Genomic DNA, 22,271 nt, shown 5'->3' on the forward strand with positions numbered 1-22,271 from the left:
GCTGATAATAAACCACTCATATATACCCCAATAAGTGATATAAATGTATCACCAAATCTGCATGCAGAAACCCTAGCATCAACCTTAATGCTCTGAAAATGTATGGGATTACAGCTTTGCTGGTAAGTTTGTAGTAGTGATTCAAGGTTTGATTACAATATTCCATAGCAATAGGGGGGGGGGGACAAGTTTAAGATCTGAAACCCTCAAGGGTCAGACTAAGAGTGCAACAAGAAATATTTGTGTGATATGGCAGACAGCAGAATGTCACTGACTTGTGTATGACAGGCATGGTGAGTTTATATTTATGGCAAATGTGTGTTGTTGTTGTTTAGTCGTGTCTGACTCTTCGTGACCCCATGGACCAGAGCACGCCAGGCACTCCTGTCTTCCACTGCCTCCCACAGTTTGGTCAAACTCATGTTGGTAGCTTCGAGAACAGTGTCCAACCACCTCGTCCTCTGTCGTCCCCTTCTTCTTATGCCCTCAATATTTCCCAACATCAGGGTCTTTTCCAGGGAGTCTTCTCTTCTCGTGAGGTGGCCAAAGTATTGGAGCCTCAGCTTCACGATCTGTCCTTCCAGTGAGCACTCAGGGCTGATTTCCTTCAGAATGGATAGGTTTGATCTTCTTGCAGTCCATGGGACTCTCAAGAGTCTCCTCCAGCACCATAATTCAAAAGCATCAATTATTCGGCGATCAGCCTTCTTTATGGTCCAGCTCTCACTTCCATACATCACTACTGGGAAAACCATGGCTTTAACTATACGGACCTTTGTTGGCAAGGTGATGTCTCTGCTTTTTAGGATGCTGTCTAGGTTTGCCATCGCCTTTCTCCCAAGGAGCAGGCGTCTTTTAATTTCGTGACTGCTGTCACCATCTGTGGCAAATGTGTATATTTACTATTATCCTTGCATTTTCTAAGTTTATTCTCATCGGTTCTTGTAAACATGATATCACTGCCATCTGCCCACACACAGGCCATCAAGTGTGGGTCAGTTATACTGCAAGATAATAACTTTAGAGGTTTCCATCAGGGGTGTGTGAAGCTACCTTACACCGAGCCGCAATGTATTATTGCACATCCACCTACAGAAATATGCACTGAGGACTGAGCATGCTGGATTCTGGATCATGGTTTAAGTGGTTAAAGTGAGAAGAATATACCCATGACTATTTGAATAACATTTCCTGCTCCAGAGAAAGCAAAGCACCATAGTAATCACTTGATTTGGTAACCGTACCACAGTTTTACTTTCTGATCTTAACTGCTTATCTCAGTGGGTCAAATTTATTTCACTCCAGACTCTGTTGGTACATTGACCCATTTAGTTGTGTTTTAATCTAAACTGAAATAAGCATGCTACTTGGACAAAATAACTCTCCTCCTTGTGTCTCTCCTAAACCCAGAAACTGAGACCTCTGCTGAATCTAAAATGTTCCTCTCCTGAGGCTCAACACTTCAATGGTGAATCCAAAAGTGCTTCCTGCACTAGACTGCCGTGCAAGAAAAATACAGATTGCACAAACATAAGCATGGGAGTCAATCTTTTGCAGTGCTCTTAAAACTCCTGCACAAGCATTTGTGAAACAGAGCAAGTGGCTAGTTTCTTTCTTTTCATATGGATTCTTGGAATCAGCCCAATGGCTGTCCTCAGACATTATGGTGCACTATGGTATATGGAGATGGAAAAGAGCCTGTCCTCCTGTCTGATTCTCAAACATACACTCAGTCCTCCCCTGGTGCAGTCACAATAAATTAGGAAGCTTCCGCTTCTGTTTTTTATTGGACAAAATGACACACTGCAGTCTAACCTTGAAAACTGTAGTTCATCTTTGCTATAATCTTCTTGAAACAAGGAAACTTTAAGTCGCATGTTCTAAAGTTGACTTGTTTCAAGCAATCTATAGTTACTGATTAACAACCGTTTGGTGTTCAGGCATAATGCTTAACTATGTTTAATTCAAATCAGCAGTGAAAGCTTCTGAAATCTTTTTCATGGCCACACTGAAGCAGGAGAAGGAAGGGGGAGGATAAAACGTGGGGGGACGATGACACTAAGCTCATTACCATCACAATAAACTGGCTAATGTCCCCAGGTGACATCTTCCGGAACATCTTCACAGTCCCCGAAAGTGATGACTAATCGGGAAGTTTTGTATATTTCTTTATAGCCTGGCATAAATTATTCCTACAGTCATAATAAAACAATACTGCCTTTCACATTGCCATTCACCTAAATTACCATATTTTTCGCTCCATAAGATGCACAACCATAAGACGCACCTAGTTTTTAGAGGAGGAAAACAAAAAATATTCTGAATGAAACAGTGGATGTATGATTTTTGTGGTTCATGCTGTGGCCACAAACATGATATGTGATTTGACTGTGAATTTGGGGTGACACAATGCAAAAATCCTGAGGATCTATGTGGATCTGTGCTTTGTAATCAGGTTTTTGTGGCATTGCGGCCCCACGAAACAATGGATGTGTGATTTCTTTGGTGCAAGCTGTACCCATGGACATGCTATGTGATCTGATGGTGAATTTGGGGTGACCCAATGCAAAAATCCTGAGGATCCATGTGCTTTTACCTCCCCCCTCCCAGGCAGCCTCCTTTATTGCTAGTGTCCTTTATCTCCCTCCTGATTGCTTGCCAATCAGCTGCTCAGCGGCTTCATTTCAACACCCCCTTCCTTCTTGTTTGCCTTAGCATCTTTTCCTTAGCTGGAGCAGTTTTTTGCTTCTCCTTTTCTTCTAATTTCTCTCCTCATTGCTTGTTTTAGTATTCCTGTCTCCTCTCCTTGCAAATTCGCTATCTTTACCTCCCCCCCTCCCCCGGCAACGTCCTTTACTTGCAGCCTTATCTCCCTCCTGATCACTTGCCGATCAGCTGCTCAGCGGTTTCATTTCAACACCCCCTTCCCTCATTCTAAAATAATAATAATAATAATAAAGCACGATCTGCTTTTTGCCCCTAGGCAATTCGGCTCCAGGGACCACGCATTTGCTCCATAAGACGCACAGACATTTCCCCTTGCTTTTTAGGAGGAAAAAAGTGTATCTTATGGAGCAAAAAATACGGTAGCTGTGTAGCATGCAACTTGGCTCATTTCTTAGTTTCTGATTGTAGCATATTCACAGTCTAGTTTGTGTTGAGTCTAGACTCATCCCCTGGTTACCATACTCTTCCTCACTCCTACTCAGAATAGTTACCCTGAAGGCAAATTTGTGCTTTGCAAATCACAGCTCATTCTTTTAGCCACTATTCCACACTAGTTCTTAATGAAATTGAAAACATTTTAAAGAAAAAGACATATTTAGGTTGTTGTATAAAAAGAGAGGTTTCTCTGATAATAGGCAAATTTAAAATAGAGAAAGCAACAAGGGAATTTTTTTCGGGGGGCAGAATAATCTGTGGGAATAAGGTTTGGCCATGGATGATTCAGCCTCAGTGCAAAGAGGCAGACCACATGACCTGCAGGGAATTCCAGCAGTATAAACCTAAATCCATGCATGGAAATTTTAAATGTCACCCAAAGTCTAAGCCTGAAACCACTTGCCTTCTGCTCCACAGATGGTAAAGCTAGTCCCCGTCAGGAGGACTGATATACTTTCAAATGTGAGAGCAGATTATTTAAAATTGCAGCAGGAGTAATTTTATTGAAGTGAATGGGTAAACTGCATTAACAGGCATTTATTACTCATGGAAGTCTACAGTAAACCAATTACTAAAGATTGCACTTCTGCTAGGAGATGCATGACAAAACCCAAAAAGCTCTCCCGATGCAAGCTGGTAATGGAACACTGAAGTCATCTCAATATAGCCCCTTATTTAGATTTGTAGAAAGAACTACTGAAAGCTCAAACAACTGAATTTGAATTTATTAGGTTACAATAGGCTGCATTTCCAATCAAGATGAGTGAGCAATGATTTTATAGGCAGCATGCAAACTCCTGCCCGTACTCTATCTGTGCTATCTGTGCTCAGAAATTAGTACAGCCCACTTGCTTGCAAAACAGAGCAAGCCAGAAGTATCTAATTACATTTCATGGAATTCATCATTACATCTGCTCCTAAATCAGCATCATCACAGAACAGGTAAACATTATAACTGAGCAATTAGCATCAGTAGTTATTTGCAAGGAGGAAAAACAGAGAGGGTAATTTTATTCAGAATCTTCCTTTCTGCAGGCTGCAAGAAGCAATGGGTCTATGCATATAACAAACACCACTGACATCCTGCTTGCTAGGCTTAGCAAAAGACCTTCAGAATCAGCTGGTTTAATCCACAGTTCCCGTGACCACCATTCAAGGCACGCCAGGTGCCATAGCACACTGGCTGAATGTCTCCCTTTGAGGCAGAAATTTAAAATGTATAACATCCACATATCTCAGTCAGAAGAGCATGAGTCTCTTAATCTCAAGGTTGTTGTAGGTTTGAGCCCCACGTTGGGCAAATAGATTTCTGCATTGCAGGGGGTAGACTAAATGAGCCTACAATTCTATGCAAATACACCTTCCTCTATAACAAGGCATTTGGCCTTTAATTATCTCTATGGCATTTTTAGAAGTGGTGAGATGTTTTTAATGCACCGTATTTTTTGCTCTATAAGACTCACTTTTTCCCTCCTAAAAAGTAAGGGGAAATGTGTGTGCGTCTTTTGGAGTGAATGCAGGCTGCGCAGCTAACCCTGAAGCCAGAACAGGAAGAGGGATTGCTGCTTTCACTGCGCAATGATCCCTCTTGCTGTTCTGGCTTCTGAGATTCAGAATATTTTTTTTCTTGTTTTCCTCCTCCAAAAACTAGGTGCCTCTTGTGGTCTGGTGCGTCTTATAGAGCAAAAAATACGGTATTTCTTTTTCCTCTTGGCTTTAATATAGCTCTGTGGGAGTTTCTTTGTCTTTTTGGCTGGATGGTTGCAAGTCGCTTTGGGTTGCCCTGGGGAAGATAGTGAATAACCATTTTTATTATTATCATTGTTACTACTACTACTTATCTGGGATGGAGGGGAGAAGAGTTAATATTTTGTTGGTTTTGGGGGGGTGAGAATGTGTGAAAACAGGGAAGGGATGTGGCTAGAAGGAAGTACGGCAAGTGAGAGATGGTGAAGGGTGGAAAGAAGAGGAATGATGGTGAAGGGGTGGAAGGACTAGTGAATAAATAAAAGGAAAGATGTGATGGTAGGGAATGAAGAAGAAAAGGAAATTAATAGGTGGAAGAAAATAAGCTGAAGGGAAGAGAGGAAGAGATGCTGAGGAAGAGAAAAAGAAGGGGACAGGGAAAGTGACCAGAAGATGGATGGAACAATGGAAACCAAGAGGTGAAGGTGGAGATAGGAGCATACTGTGCTCTGGCAACGCATAAACAGTTCCCCTCTGACCTGGCCTAGCGTTGCAGCAGGGCCTGTGTAGGTAACAGTAATGATCATTATTACCATCATTAATGTAGCTTTAATGAATACAACATTAAGATGTACATAGGATCAAACCTCCATCATTAGGAATTGTGTTTTTCACTGGGAATAGCTATTTAACCCAAATGCAGTCCTTGAAAATCTTGTCAGCCTGTAATGTTCCATTTAGCATAATCCTAGTCGTGTCACATGCTGGTGTGCAAAACTGCTTAAAATTCCACTGTTCCTTTGCGAGGGAGGAGGAAGGGGATCTTGCAAGCAGGAACCTCCTAGGCTCTACCCATGTGAACTCCTAGGCTCCACCCACATCACTTTTGAGGCACCTCACCAGGTCTAGGTTCTATCAGCCACCACTCAATCCTTTGACTTTTGGGATTCACAAAGGCAATTAAAGCCTTTGGGGAAAACAGATGAATGCATCGGAGCTTGGGGATCAACACAACACAACTACTCCCAACCACCAAACACAAGTCTCATTTCTTGTCATTCACCTGTTTTGAGTCCATTTAATTTAATTTCTAACTGACTGTCTCAGTTGTTTTGCTAGCAACCTAAACAGCCCAGCTACTCCCCATACAAAATGAGTTTTACATTTTGGGTTGTCATTTTTTTAAACAACAACCCTTCTATTTTAGGATCTGCATGGATACTTTGTAGAAGGTGACACTTGACGGGCCATTGTAGATGTGGTCTATTAAGAACCACTAAGATCATCAGTGAAAAATGGAGGAAGGAAACCATATTGTGAAGCTCTACTTGCATCCAAAGTTGTGTAAATGGGAAAAGAGCTACAACACAGCACAAGCAATCCTGCAAGCTGTCCTTGCTCATAATAATGGATGACATTCCACTATACAGGGCAAATCAATTATGAGAGTCATGCTATTAAATAAGTTTCAACCATATGGGCAATCAGCTTTTAGTCTTCTCAGTTTCACCACTTGCAAAGCTGATTCTCCACATAGAGGTTAGAGAGTCAATGCAGCAAATAATTAAATAGAAAATACAAATATCCCCCTTCAGAATTAATATTTAATCAGTCTTCAAATCCCTGCACTTTGGCAGGTTAAAACTGCATAGACAGGCAGATGTCACTCTTCACTGAAAAGAAATAAACTACTGTTCAATCCCTCTTTGTTCAATATTCCAAGCGGACAAGAAAAAGTTCAATCTGGGACAGGCTGCAAGGATTGCATTCAAATGATAGCACCAAATAACTGAAGACTGAAACACAGCAATCGGTAATGTTTAGCCAAGGCTGTTTAAGAACTTCATACAATGAGTCTCTACTTGTTCAAAATAGCAGGAAAGAGCAGTAGACCATGCACTCCATAACTTTAATGATCAATGTAAAGCAATAAGACAGAAATCAGTTTTTCATGAAGTTTACTTATCCAACAGATAATATCATGGCAAAAGACCAGCTTCATTTACTTTAGGGTCACCTGCCCAGAACAGAGGACTGAGAATTAAAATACTCTTATGTGACAACAATGTAAAAACTCTACATTTTGCTGTCCACATACCTGTTCTGTTGCTCAGATCTGCCATTTTTGAAAATGGAAGGTTAATTTTTTAGTTACATTAAGGGCCAAACTACACATTGTGCTTCAGATATACTTCATAGCTACATTTTCATTTTCATTTTATTAACTACAGGCATGCATATGAACAATCTTTACTGGGAATGCAATGCCCAAGAAGGCTGATCTCTTAGAATCACCCTGCACACTTGTCCAGATTCTTCCCTCTTCTGAGTATTTAAGTCTTCTGAAATTACATTGATAGTTACAAGTGACAATTTGTTTCCAGTGATGGTCCTTTTCTTCTTGATTCTCTGGCCTAACAAAGCCAAACCAGCCAAACTTACTCTTTACCTTTTGAGTGGTTCTTATATTGATTTTCAATATTGCTTTTTAAAGATTTTGTTTTATTGTTATTTTAATGTTAGCCATCTTGAGTGGTTCTTGCTGGATGGAAATGCATCGGTTAAATTATACATACATACATACATACATACATACATATATACATACATACAGGATTCACTGCTGTATGATGCAGTGGTGGCCGCTGGCTTAGATGGCTTAAATAGGAGGTTTGATAAATTTACTAGAAGATAAGTAAATCCTATGGTTCAGAAGCAAATGATATGGTGGGACACCACACTGCCACCTAATCCCTCCAAGCAAGCAGCAAAAAGTCACCTGCCAGATTACATAAGCACCTCTGTCCCATATGGGACACGGGTGGTGCTGTGGTTTAAACCACAGAGCCTAGGACTTGCCGATCAGAAGGTTGGCGGTTTGAATCCCCGCAACGGGGTGAGCTCCTGTTGCTCTGTCCCAGCTCCTGCCAACCTAGCAGTTCGAAAGCACATCAAAGTGCAAGTAGATGAATAGGTACCACTCCGGTGGGAAGGTAAACGGCATTTCCGTGCGCTGCTCTGGTTTGCCAGAAGCAGCTTAGTCCTGCTGGCCACATGACCCAGAAGCTGTCTGCGGACAAATGTCAGCTCCTTGGCCTATAGAGCAAGATGAGCGCTGCAACCCCAGAGTCGTCCATGACTGAACCTAATGGTCAGGGGTATCTTTACCTTTACCTCTGTCCCATCATACTGCTACTATTGTTATGAAGTACAACCATTAAAAGAGGGCTGTTGCCTTCCTGCCCTGCTTGTGGTCTTCCTGGGAGTATTTGGCTCAGCACTGTTGAAATTGATGGGCCTTCTTTCTAATCAGTGTTTGGGATAGGAGCCAACCAGAACAAACTGCTGGATTAAACCTTCCACTGGTCTGACTTGCTATTTCAATTCTATTGGGTGGGACACATATAAAGTGCCCATCAATGGAAGCCCTACACAATGACTTCTGCTTGTGCAATGGGGCTTTCCCCATCTCCACCACCTGTACACCCCAGAATTGTGTTGGGCAGAGAAACTCCAAAAGAGCGCACAAGATGAGAGGAAAAGGAATAATTCCATTTGGGAAGTTGAAATGCTTGCACAGATGGAATGTTCAGAAGAGTGTGACATATAATTCCACCCATTGTTTTCAGGAAGTTCATCATGACTGCTGTATTTCTTTTTTTATGAAGACTTTCTGATGTGTGCATTTACAGGCTCACATCTATTAATCTTCCATCACAATGCAATTGGTTTTCATTAACAGAGTCTGATTAGCTTGGTGCTGAAATTTTTTCCAATGACTTTCTGGATTTTAATTGAATTTAATGAGACAGAACTAATGGTGCAACATTTTGTACTGTGCAACAGTGATGAGCCATATTCGAATTATCGACATGCTGTTGATAAATTCCAAGAAGGGATAGTTTCATTTGCAAAATGTGAGATGAAAGGTGTCTGTATATGTAACTGGTAGAAATATGGGCTGGTTTGTATGCTAACATTCCTGGCTTAATAAACCACAGCTTGTTAAGACAGGAATGAGCATTGGGACATGAGCGCACTCAGACTTCCTCTTATGTACCAGCGTTGACACTTTGATCCTTGTTTCTTTAATGTACTGTTTCCCATTAAGCCTGAAATAAGGATCTGTTTACTAACAAGGATCAAACAATGTTTTCAAATCTTAGCAAGCAAATGAGCATGAAAACACAGTTCCCCATTTCAGACATAACATGTTTTGAAAGATTACAACCAAAGTACCTAACCTGGTGCTTCAGGGGGCGGGGAGGACAGCAGCAAAGGAGAGCATGCTGGTACAATTCCTGTTTGCACTTAATAATGGTATGTCTGATTTGGCCCTCTGTGGTTTGCATCCATTGGAATCCTAAGCCTGGTGTTCAGAAAGATGTAAAAGGCCTGTTGCTGGGGAGACTGCAGAACTGTGTTTTGAGAATACACTGTGACTCTCTTTCATCATCTTCATCACCATCTGCTTATTTGTATGCCACCCTTCCACAAAATTTTGCCCATAGTGGCTCACAGCATCTCAAGTGGCAGCTGTTGATAAATGCATCAGCTATAGGGTGGCACTACCAGCAAGAATGATAAGGGCAACCTTTCTGGAGAGTACAAGTGCCCAACCTTAAGGATGCTGACTAGAAGGAATGTTTTTAAATTTTAGATTTGTCCTGGTCTGGTGCATGTAATGTCTTCGATTTTGTAGCTGTGTGATTTCTGCTCCTACTGTATTGTGACGGCCATTGGCTATAAGCAATAAAATCTACTGACTGACTGACAACAGCTCAAGTGAACAATTAACAGTTTAAAAAATTACAATTTAGAAATAATATCAATAAAAATTCCAAATAACTTTTTAGCATTATAAACATTTTGTAAATACTTTGCTGCAGATTTTCTAGGCATGATAGTGGAAAGAAACACCCTGATCTTTTAATCCACCTAAGGATTTGCCCAATGAACCTCATCTGAAGAAGTCCTGCACAAGGGCTTCCACTTACACAATGAGGTTTCTCGTCCTCCTGCACTCCCTGAAACTGACTTGGGTAAGAAGAAGGATCTTTTTGTTTGGCAAGCTGGTGTACTTCTGCAGACTGAATGTCTGTAATAATGTGATGTTGAATTTCACCCTGTGTCATCATCCTCTTATTATTACTCAACGCTGATATTCTACAGCCTGTGGAAAGCTTGGAATGAGATTATTAACACACCATATTCACAACCACTGTTTTTGCCTCTGCCGTTATGTGATGCGGTCCTTATCCTGGTTGCAGTTACAGTAGCCCTGCCAACCCCTTTTGATCTCTCTGGCTCATATTAGCCCAATGTGTCATTTAAAACCAACAAGCAGGTATTAACATAAGGAGATTTCCTGCAAGGAGATGAAAGCCGCCTGGAGATTTAAGAAGGACCGCCCTTGCTTTTTTCAGCAGAGCTGTACAGTACTGCCAGTAGTTTCAGATTAATCAATTCACTAATCACACACAGATTGGAAGGCATGGTTGTGAAACAAGTGCAGCTGTTGTTGGTCTTAATTTACCTCAGAAGCAACAGATTCCCAATTTTCTTATATATATTATAATATCTCCATTCAAGTGTTAAGTGTAAGCTTCAGTGATTGCAGCAGATGAAATTATGATACTGTTTTCGCTTCTATCTACAAGAGCTGGTGCTGAATTGTAATGCAAATTCTTCTTCCGATCTAGTGAGAAGAGAAACCTGGACAGAAATTCTCAGCCGTCTATTCTCCAGCAGCAACTCCTCGTCCCATGATAGCTGTCAAAACAGGCTAAAGGAGCCTCACTTAGAAAGTGTGACAGGAAGGCAAGGTGTGGTTGGGTGACTACATAAGACACAGTACCAAAACTTGATCAGTGAGGAAGAAAGCAACATGTCCAGCATATTTTGCGCTTTGTCCACATTAAACCACAGTTTGTTTTAATCTGTCATGTCATGTGATGTGTGGGTCTTTGTAAATTCACCTGCTATGCCATTTTTTCTTTTAAAAGCCTTCTTATTTGATGGTGCATAAAATGTGGAATACCTTCTACCCAATCTTCAATATTGCTGCCAAGTATTTTGGATAAATTTGACTCTTGCTTCTACCTTTCAACTTCCTTTTAGCTATGTGCCCTCACTTTTGAGCAGCTCTGTCTTTCGAAATCACAGGGGGGAAGTACATGTTCTCACGGGTATTTCCAGATATCTAGTAAATGTGTACCAACTGTGGCTGCAAAGTGGTGAAATATTATTGCTATTTACAAATCTGACTTTAAGTAAAATTAAGTCAATGATCCCAGTTTGCATCTACATGAGAAATAGTCTTACAAGAGAACATTATCTGACTCTTGAACTGATATAGCGTGTTCTCCTTCATGGAGAGCGTGTGTTGCGGTGGGGGCCGCCAGGACACTCCAAAGTTGTGGGGCGGGCTAATTGACCATTGGCCACTGATGCGATTGGGCTTCCCTTGTCGTTGGGAAGAAGTTAATGATGCCATTTGTTGATTGACAGCCAGAAATGCTAAAATTCTTTGCATGAGGCTAGGGCTTCCTCTTTTCGCCCGTGTATTGGATTGCCCACCCCCCCTCCCTAGAATTAGGGTTGTTTGGTTGACCTTGCTGTCATGGGGCCGTCTGCTCTTGAGGCAGGGGCCCGGTAGGAATTTTGTCCATCTGGCAGATTGGCTGGGCCAGTTGGTTTTGGCATTGGTTTATGGTTTGGTTGGTTGAGGGGCATGGATTGGCTGTGCCTGCCCCTCTAATGCTGCTGCTGCAAGGGATTCTGTTAAAGGAATCGGGGGCTAACTATTGCTTGTCCACCCTGTCAAGGGAGCTCGGGCCACTGCAAGAGCTCCTGGCTGCATTTGGGGTGGGCTGAGGGCAGGTTCCCTGCTCCATCGCTAGCCCCAAGTGTATTCCCCTTTTCTGACTTTCGCAGGCATGCGGAATGTCAGACTGTCCCCTATGGGGGGGGGGCAGATAGTCGCAACCAGTGCCTAAGCAACCACTCACATATTTGTATTTTAATAAAGTTGTGGCCAAAACTATGCCAAAAACCTTAAACTAAAATTTTGGTGTGATGTGTGAGTTATTTGGGGTGGCCCTGGGGACCTCGACACACAACTGCAGCACACTGGTGTTTTGTCTGAGCTAGACACACCACTTTAGCAAACCCAGAGACTAGTTCTAGGACAACATCCTCAGCCTAGAGGGCACTGATATCTTAGATACAAACACAACATACACCTGTTTGTCATATAAACAGCATGTCGAGTTTAAGTACCATTTCTCAACAAATTACATCTGGATACGACATTCTCAACTGCTACGAAGTGCCTGTCTACCTTAACTCTTGGTGATAACTAGCCCAGTGTTGCCAACAGGCGACAGCTGTAGCTTTGCAGGTTCAAGCCTCCATCGCACAAACTCCCAGGAAAATTAATCATCCTGAATCTTTGACTGGACAAGGTACTGTCAGCTAAAAATAAGTTGATATCATCCCTTGCCCAGATGGCAACAAGGCAGGATTAATACCATCACCACACACAGCTCATACTGGGCTTTTGAAAAATCCTGGAAAAGGTTCTGAATGCATGAATAAGGAAGCCACTGGTGTTTTAATTGCAGGCTGCTAGGAAGCTATAGAACACATTAAGAAGTGCCAGATTAATCTATAAATTGGCATACCTGGGAAGACAAGCAGGGTAACAGAATTCAAACAACATTAAAACAGACTGGATTCAGCTAATGTTTGAGAAACTATTTCAACTATTTGCATATACCATACTAAAATATACATGAAGGGAGAACGCAAATCTCAAAATGGATTGTATAAATAGAATCAGTTAAACTGGATGCAATCCAGTCAGGCAAAAGCACTTGAAGATCCAGCAATTTCAGTGGAAGTAATAAAATACCCATAATTTGACTTCTTTAAAAAACCACACACACTCACTATCCACATGCCTGTTTTACTCTTCACTCTCACCTGGCAACTGCCTCTTCTTCCCTTAGTATATACTAGGAAGGTTCCGATCAGCCTGGAGGAACTACTGCTTGATAAGCGTGGAAGGAAGCTATAGCAAACAAAGTTTTAAAAGCCCAGTTCAGCATATATGTATCTCTAGAGTTTTTATAGAACATTCCCCCAGGCACTTTCCATGTGTATATGCGGAGATGTAACTCATACCTCAAATAAATAAATAAATAAGAAAGGGACAATGGATTAAAGGATATCATGGTTAAAGATGTAATGGTAAAATGGACTTGGGACATAATATCCCACTCGAGTCATGGGAAAGGCTGTGGAAGGAGGATCTAAGATGTAGTTCGTTAAAGGAAAACTACATGAAAATGATGTACCGTTGGTACCTAACCCCAGTTAAGATTGCAAAGATGTATAAAAATTCCACCAAAATATGTTGGAAATGTAAATATAATGATGGTACCTTTATGCATATGTGGTGGACTTGTAGAAGGGCGAAAGACTTCTGGGAAATGATTTATAATGAGTTTTTAAAAATGTTTAAGATAACTTTTCATAAAAACCTTTTTGCTCAGAATAGTGGGGGAAGAGATACCAAGGAATCTAAAGAGACTGTTTATGGATGCTACCATGGCTGCTAGAATGTTGTTTGCCCACTATCCTGGACCATATTTGAGCATTATATTCGACTTTTACAGAAAGGAGGAAAAAGAAAAGAAACACATGCCATTAACCACTGGTGACTTGCTACATTGCCTGTTCTTGCTGCTGCTTTGTAGTTGAATAAAGGAAAAGGTAAAGGGACCCCTGACCATTAGGTCCAGTCGTGACAGTCTCTGGGGTTGCGGCGCTCATCTCGCTTTATTGGCCGAGGGAGCCGGCGTACAGCTTCCGGGTCATGTGGCCAGCATGACTAAGCCACTTCTGGCGAACCAGAGCTATGCACGGAAACACCGTTTACCTTCCCACCGGAGTAGTACCTATTTATCTACTTGCACTTTGATGTGCTTTCAAACTGCTAGGTTGGCAGGAGCAGGGACCAAGCAATGGGAGCTCACCCCGCCGCAGGTATTCGAACCACCGACCTTCTGATTGGCAAGTCCGAGGCTCTGTAGTTTAACCCACAGCGCCACCGGCATCCCTAGTAGTTGTATACAGTGGTACCTCGGGTTAAGTACTTAATTCGTTCCGGAGGTCCCTTCTTAACCTGAAACTGTTCTTAACCTGAAGCACCACTTTACCTAACGGGGCCTCCTGCTGCTGCTGTGCCGCCAGAGCACAATTTCTGTTCTCATCCTGAAGCAAAGTTCTTAACCTGGGGTACTATTTCTGGCTTAGCGGAGTCTCTAACCCGAAGCGTATGTAACCTGAAGCTTATGTAACCCGAGGTACCACTGTACTTCAATTTAAAAGAAACCTTTTAATTAAAAACATGCTTGCATCTGGTTTAGTCCTGTATTGTACATCTTTTTCAACGTGAGAAAATCCCTTTTCAAATCCCAGAAGTTGTGCATGCATGGTATGTGGGTGTGATTAGTGATGCCACAGGTATTGTCCAGTCAAGAGCCAGTAAGGAGCAGCACTGGTTGGAAGAAGAATTTGGTTTGATCAGTAACCTTTATTCCTGGTGTGAATACAAGGAGAACATCTATGAGGGCACAAACAAGAAGGAAGGGACAACCAACAGCTGATGAAAATTACCTAACGAGATGTGCCATAAGGACTTGTTCATTCACAGTAGGGGAAAAGCAGAGATTCCTTCCCATGTCAGAAAGAGGTTTGAGGGAGTTTGCAAAGTATTTTTTGAAATGGTAGGATCAAATGAGCATCATTTAAATAATATTTAAACAAATGGAGGAAAGTGAACCAGTCACCAGAATTTATGAGCAAATTGCCAGCTAATAAGAAAAATTTCAAGTTAAATTTGTGAAATGAATTCTACACCTCTAAGCCAAAGTTTTACCTGTACTCTTGCTTCAAAAAGTATATTTTTTTCAATCCCATTTAGAAAAAGCCCAGTTATGAGTAACCGGGCACAAATCTCTCTACACAAAAGCCAGGTAAAGGTAAGGTAAAGGCACTCCTGACCATTAGGTCCAGTCATGAACGACTCTGAGGCTCATCTCGCTTTATTGGCCAAGGGAGCTGGCGTATAGCTTCCGGGTCATGTGGCCAGCATGACTAAGCCGCTTCTGGTGAACCAGAGCAGCACATGGAAACGGTGTTTACCTTTCTGCTGGAGCAGTACCTATTTATCTACTTGCATTTTGACGTGCTTTCAAACTGCTAGGTTGGCAGGAGCAGGGACCAAGCAACGGGAGCTCACCCTGTGGTGGGGATTCGAACCGCCGACCTTCTGATCGGCAAGTCCTAGGCTCTGTGGTTTAACCCACAGCGCCACCCGCGTCCTGTCCCAATCCAATCCAATCCCATTTAGAAAAAGCCCAGTTATGAGTAACCGGGCACAAATCTCTCTACACAAAAGCAAGGTAAGAAACCACAAAGTATTATTTGCTGTTTTAGTTTGTTTATTAATTCATTCACTCATGATTTGAGTAGGTTTGACAATAAGGCAGCATGAGCTTTGACTTCTGTCATTCTGTGATTAATTGTAGAAAACAGAAATCTTCTGAAGATAAATCTTACCAGTTTTTAAATTAACAAAAGCACTGCATTAGCAGTATGGGATTCAAAAGGAGTTTGCTTACTTCTTTGTTGCTTTGCTGCTGCTTCAAAACAAAAATGTTAACTAAAGCACATGATAGAGATAAAATAGCATTGAAATTACTATAGATGGAAGAATGTGTGAATCTTAGTTTTCTCCATTTCTCATTTTTTCACTCATAAATTTAGCTCTTCATATTTCTTCAATTTGGTTTTTTTTAAAAAAAAATCATGAACATTCACCAGCGTTTTAGTGCAAACTTCCCCTAAAATAATGTTTAGTATGCTATTTTCACTACTATACAGTCATACTTTGGTTATCAAACAGAATGAGTTCCAGGAGCCTGTTTGACTTCAGGAACTATTCAAAAACCAAGGCATGGCGTCATGTAGCCAATCGGAAGCCACAGAAGCTGCACCAGACGTTCAGCTTCCAAAAATCATTCGGAAACAGGAACACTCACACCCGGTTTTTGATTGTTCAGCAGCCGAAATGTACAAGTTCCAAGGCGTTCGGCAACCAAGGTACGACTGTATTCATTTTCATGCACACTTCCCCCTGATATGTGCATTTATGTAAACCCTGCCTGGAGAACTGCATAACAAAATGCAGATAAGTGTGAATTGATACCTGTGTTTTGGTGTGGTATTGTTTTGCAAAGGGCAGAGTTGATATATCCACCCTTAAATCAGAACTAAATCAAGTATCTCCCCCATCCCTAGTGCTCATTTATGCCCCATCATGCTATACTTTGCCATTTTAGTTTAGAAATACATTTCATTATCTCCTTTATCCTATCAAATCTCAACGCTCCCCTCCTATTGTTGCAATGGTTGTTTTCCCCCTTTGTCTTGTTCAGTTTGTCCATCTGTTCACCAGAATTCTACCTGGACACATCAGTTGCGCATGCATGCACAGTGCACTCCTGTTCCCACTAAATGGAAGAATCCATACGCTGTTGCTTCTCTTCAACCATGATGAAGGCATACCCTATCAGCCAAATAAACAGCTGGATTACTTGCAGTCCTGCACACCATAAAAGATTCAGGCGCTTGAGGAGCTCACAGTTCCTTTATCAGCTTGATGTGTCCCAATGTGCTGTTATGGCAAACACCCACTACAGATGTAATATTTCCAATTCAAGGGACAACACAGCATTTCTTTGTTTATGGCTTGCTCAATGCTGGCCCCCTTTTCCAGATACTGGCTCAAGTAAAGCCTAATTCCATGGGAACTGAATGCTAGTTTACCATCTGAATGGACCGCACTGTGTTTTATGTCACAGAAAAACACAAGGCGTCTGGCACTCTGCAATCAACTATGTCATGTTCATGAAAAGATAATCTAGAAGGATTGCAAGCCGGAACGCAAGAGAAGTTAAACAAATCAGCCTCAAAGTAGTGCTCTGACACAATGGTGTCACAACATGTATCTTCACTCCGTTATTTCCTACTGGTTTGGCTCTGTCTGGAAAAGAAGAGGGTTTAGAAAGAGTGGATATTTACGAGAGTTCATAAAGGATGATGTTAGTAGGCCAATATGCATTCATTTACTCTAGGCAAAGATGAGCAACATTTCAATCAACCAATCAATCAATCAGTCAAAAAAATATATGTGGTGATGACTTCAATGAAACTGCCGAATTTAACTCAATTTCTCTAACCTTTAGCAGAATGAGGTCATCCCATACATTCTCGAAAATGTTGATGGGAGCTTGGAGAGCATCACATTGCTGAAAAAGCCAATCAGCTGCCGCTGGAGCAATTAAAGCTATTAAATATTTAATTCCAAAGACAATCCCGTTGGTTTCAAATTGCCAGGAAAACCAAAATGTGTTGTGATGGCAGACAAAGTGGCAAGATGTGAGGCTACAAGATGATGGATTTTTATAGTAATTATATCCATGTATAACCTTAGGACTATTTAGAAATTTATTTGCGTACAAAGGTACACATGGAAGGGGCTAATCAGGGTCACACACCCTCTGTGCACTTTACGGTCATTTTGCAAAGAGTCTGTTCACAGCCACAAATGGGAGTTGAAAGTGTCTCCAAGGGTCATCTAGTCCAATCCCTTGCAATGCCCACAACTTCTAATTAACAGCCAGATGCAATGACCCATTGTGCCCCCTGACATGTACTTACACATCTGTGTACTCAGCCTGGGCTATTAGGCATGAATAAGCTCTGGCATAAGCTCCGCACAAATGTCACCCCTAAATGTGTGGCCAAGCTAAGCACGCAGGGTCTTTAACAAGCTCCTCATTTGGAACCAAGGCTTTGTTGGTTTCGATCACTCTGGTTATACAGTTTAATTATTGAATGCACATCTTCATGCCAATTATCATTTGAAATTATAACAATATGAAGAAAGCCCTTCTGGATCAGAGGGACACGGGTGGCGCTGTGGATTAAACCACAGAGCCTAGGACTTGCCGATCAGAAGGTCGGCGGTTCAGATCCCTGTGACGGGGTGAGCTCCCGTTGCTCGGTCCCTGCTCCTGCCAACCTAACAGTTCGAAAGCGTGTCAAAGTGCAAGTAGATAAATAGGTACCACTCCGGCAGGAAGGTAAACGGCGTTTCCGTGAGCTGCTCTGGTTCACCAGAAGCGGCTTAGTCATGCTGGCCACATGACCCGGAAGCTGTACGCCAGCTCCCTCGGCCAATAAAGGAAGATGAGCACCGCAACCCCAGAGTCGTTCACGACTGGACCTAATGGTCAGGGGTCCCTTTACCTTTACCTATGGCCAGGCTGGCTCTTCCAGGAAATCCACAAGTTGGGCACCAAGGCAACCCACCAGCATCAATAATTATTTTGGAACTGTACTGGCATCTCTGGCACCTTTGGCCCTTTCTGGTGCAGTTACTGTGTGTTGAAATAGTCACTAGCTGGGGGATAAATCACAGTTTGAGTATTGGTTATGCCACAAAGTAGCACAGCTGGGCATCGTGGCAAGTGATACACTCAGAAAAGGCCGATAAAGCTACCAGCTGTGTTTCTCCTCCGCAGGCCAGCAGTATCCCAAACTGACAAACGGCCGGGGCAGAAGGAAGATAAGAACTCAACATGTATCACGCTAAGCAACTCTAGACAGAGAAAGGGTGAGGGAAGACAGCATGAGAGGACATGTCATATCAAACATCTATGGTACTAAGCATCATTGTGAGAACTGTGGCTCTTGAAGAACACAGGAGTTTAGTTTCGCTTTTAATTTAGATTGTAGCTTCCTGTGTTTTCTATGGAAATAAACAGAATGCTTTGCAAATTGGCTCTCTGCTGCTTTGTCATCTCCAGACGGTGGCTGTTAATGGGGATAGTGGCTCCCCATTCATCGGATACATAATTGGCAGGCAGGAGGAAGAGATAGCACAGGGAGAAGTTATCATCACTGACAGCTGGCATGAGAGAGCAGCTATCCTATGCAAAAAAAACCCACACTCATTTGTGGACAGTGAAGCCTGTCTGCCTGAGGAGAGATGAACCTTGCATTTGAAAGGAAAAAGGGGGGGAGTTAAGAATCTCCTATCTGGTTCAGGGTGCAAATGGCATCTCTCCTATGAAAGTGGTTGACATGTAGGACGAGAGGGAAGTGTCTCTCTCCCCCTCCCTTTCAGGCAGGCAGCATCAGCGTGAGGTCACAATGGCTAGTCTCTCTCCTCCAGGTGGGCAGCATCAGCGTGAGGTCACAATGGCCAGTCTCTCTCCTTTAAGTGGGCAGCATCAGCATGAGGTCACAATGGCCAGTCTCTCTCCTTCAGGTGGGCAGCATTAGCGTGAGGTCACAATAGCCAGTCTCTCTCCTCCAGGTGGGCAGCATCAGCGTGAGGTCACAATGGCCAGTCTCTCTCCTTCAGGTGGGCAGCATCAGCGTGAGGTCATAATGGCCAGTCTCTCTCCTTCAGGTGGGCAGCATCAGCGTGAGGTCACAATGGCCAGTCTCTCTCCTTCAGGTGGGCAGCATCAGCATGAGGTCACAATGGCCAGTCTCTCTCCTTCAGGTGGGCAGCATCAGCGTGAGGTCACAATGGCCAGTCTCTCTCCTTCAGGTGGGCAGCATCAGCGTGAGGTCACAATGGCCAGTCTCTCTCGTTCAGGTGGGCAGCGTCAGCGTGAGGTCACAATGGCCAGTCTCTCTCCTTCAGGTGGGCAGCATCAGTGTGAGGTCACAATGGCCAGTCTCTCTCCTTTAAGTGGGCAGCGTCAGCGTGAGGTCACAATGGCCAATCTCTCTCCTTCAGGTGGACGGTGAGGTCACAATGGCCAATCTCTCTCCTTTTAAGTGGGCAGCGTCAGCATGAGGTCACAATGGCCAATCTCTCTCCTTCACGTGTCAGCGTGATGTCACAATGGCCAGTCTCTCTCCTTCAGGTGGGCAGCGTCAGCATGAGGTCACAATGGCCAATCTCTCTCCTTCAGGTGGGCAGCGTCAGCATGAGGTCACAATGGCCAATCTCTCTCCTTCACGCGTCAGCGTGATGTCACAATGGCCAGTCTCTCTCCTTCAGGTGGGCAGCGTCAGCATGAGGTCACAATGGCCAATCTCTCTCCTTCAGGTGGGCAGCGTCAGCATGAGGTCACAATGGCCAATCTCTCTCCTTCAGGTGGGCGGCGTCAGCATGAGGTCACAATGGCCAATCTCTCTCCTTTAAGTGGGCAGCGTCAGCGTGAGGTCACAATGGCCAGTCTCTCTCCTTCAGGTGGGCAGCGTCAGCGTGAGGTCACAATGGCCAATCTCTCTCCTTCAGGTGGGCAGCGTCAGCGTGAGGTCACAATGGCCAATCTCTCTCCTTCAGGTGGGCAGCGTCAGCATGAGGTCACAATGGCCAATCTCTCTCCTTCAGGTGGGCAGCGTCAGCATGAGGTCACAATGGCCAATCTCTCTCCTTCAGGTGGGCGGCGTCAGCATGAGGTCACAATGGCCAATCTCTCTCCTTTAAGTGGGCAGCGTCAGCGTGAGGTCACAATGGCCAGTCTCTCTCCTTCAGGTGGGCAGCGTCAGCGTGAGGTCACAATGGCCAGTCTCTCTCCTTCAGGTGGGCAGCGTCAGCGTGAGGTCACAATGGCCAATCTCTCTCCTTCAGGTGGGCAGAGTCAGCGTGAGGTCACAATGGCCAGTCTCTCTGAGACCTCCAGGTGGGCAGCAGCAGCGTAAGGTCACAATGGCCAGTCTGTCTGAGACTTCCAGGTGGGCAGCATCATTGTGAGGTCACAATGGCCAGTCTCTCTTCTCCAGGTGGACAGCATCACAATGGCCAGTCTCTCTCTTTCTCGCTGAGGCAGACAGAAGCCGGAGCATGGAGGCATAGTCTCCCTTTCTTTTATTGAGGTGGGTGGCAGCAATATAGTCACTAGTGTCTCTGTCACTGGAATAGGCTGCATTGTGTAGGCAGAGAGAGGAAAGGAGGGAAGTTGGCGGGTGGGCAGCTTAGCTACTGCAGGACTTCTGCTAAAAGACAATTACCTCATGACGGCCTGGCACAAAAGAGGCAGATTATAGTTATTTTACCTTGTTTACTTAATCTGTTCATTACATTTCTATTCTGCCTTTCCTCCAAGGAGGCTTCTGCTTTTTTAAATCCTCACAACCCACTCAAGAGTTAGGCTGGGCTGAGATTTACGTAAGGCTGGTTGGTTTAAGGTTGCCACTCAGTTCCTTTTCATGTCTAAGGGAGGATTTAGGTCTTCCCAGTCCAACACTCTTAACAAGGACACCAGACAGAAATTATGGAGGTAGACACAGGATTGTTGCCATTATCCAGATATAGCAGGGTGACAGCTTACAGAGCCAGCCCAGGTTTGGCATAGTTTGACAAACTGGCAGGCTGCAAGCAAGCAGAAGAATAGCAGGCCCCTGGCATGCCAGGCCAGGGAGAGCGAGGCTTCAGATTTCAGCTTGTGCCTGGAGGACAGATTAGACAGGAGAGAAGAAGAGGAAGACCAGGTAGTGGAAGGTAGTTGTATCAGCAATCAAAGAATGAAAGGAGCTATCATTTCCTCTGGAAGAATGGAAAGCAGAGAGAGAGAAAAGGTGCCACTCAGAGCAAGCCGCAGGGAAACCCAGCCCAGTTTCATAAAAAGCTTCTCTCCCCAGGTATATTAATTGTTGTTGTTGTTGTTGTTGTTGTTGTTGTTGTTGTTGTTGTTGTTGTTGTTGTTGTTGTTGTTGTTATTAACCCATGTGTCACTTTCCCCACTTAATTAGAGCTAAGCCCAAATGGAAGATGTTTTCCAACCCTTTTACCTCTGCAAAAAACACTCCTTATTGTTAAAGCGAGGGTCTTCAAACAGGGTTGAAACTGACCACCCTAACTCTAAACTGACTTTGTGGCATTGTGGTACAGCCAAATATGATTGGCACAGCTAATCATAGATAGCAGAAAGTAGACAAAAAGCTAGGAACTGAGAAGGAATTGGTATAGATCGTACCAAAAACACTGCCCAGAGTGGCAGTGGTGTGTGGCGAAACATGAAATGAGATTTATCAGGAAGTGTGTGAGCCCCATACCTGATAGGCCCCTTTCGCTGTCAAGATGTTTGAGAGTGCTGTACCAAAGTTTTACAATCAATCTTTGAGCTGCTCCCTTCCAGAAACAAGAGTGAAAACTGTCTGCCTTTGATGTTCAGTACAGCATGGAGGCATACCCTCCAACATTTCTTCGATGAAAATAGAGAATGGTAATTTTATTATTTATACCCCACACATCTTATTGGGTTCCCCAGTCACTATGGGCAGCTTCCAACATAAGTAAAAACACAATAAAACATTAAACATTA

The 22,271-nt window shown here is 43.3% G+C and overlaps 1 protein-coding gene and 1 long non-coding RNA gene across 5 annotated transcripts in view; one reads left to right on the forward strand and one right to left on the reverse strand.

Moving 5' to 3' along the window:
- The window catches only part of PLCB1 (phospholipase C beta 1), a 479,313-nt gene that overhangs the window by 284,368 nt on the left and 172,674 nt on the right, over positions 1-22,271 (reverse strand). The window lies entirely within an intron of this gene.
- The window catches only part of LOC310703548, a 29,298-nt gene continuing 25,288 nt past the window's right edge, over positions 18,262-22,271 (forward strand). The window contains exons 1-3 of one of the 2 annotated variants that reach the window (XR_014524242.1): positions 18,262-19,159; positions 20,731-20,827; positions 21,501-21,588. This is a non-coding gene — a long non-coding RNA (uncharacterized lncRNA). Of the gene's footprint in view, positions 19,160-20,698; positions 20,828-21,500; positions 21,589-22,271 lie in introns of those variants that run through there. The other variant, XR_014524243.1, reaches the window with a different exon arrangement.

The sequence above is a fragment of the Podarcis liolepis genome (genome assembly GCF_965112155.1).
Source record: "Podarcis liolepis genome assembly, chromosome: 3".
In the NCBI taxonomy this organism is placed as follows: domain Eukaryota; kingdom Metazoa; phylum Chordata; class Lepidosauria; order Squamata; family Lacertidae; genus Podarcis; species Podarcis liolepis.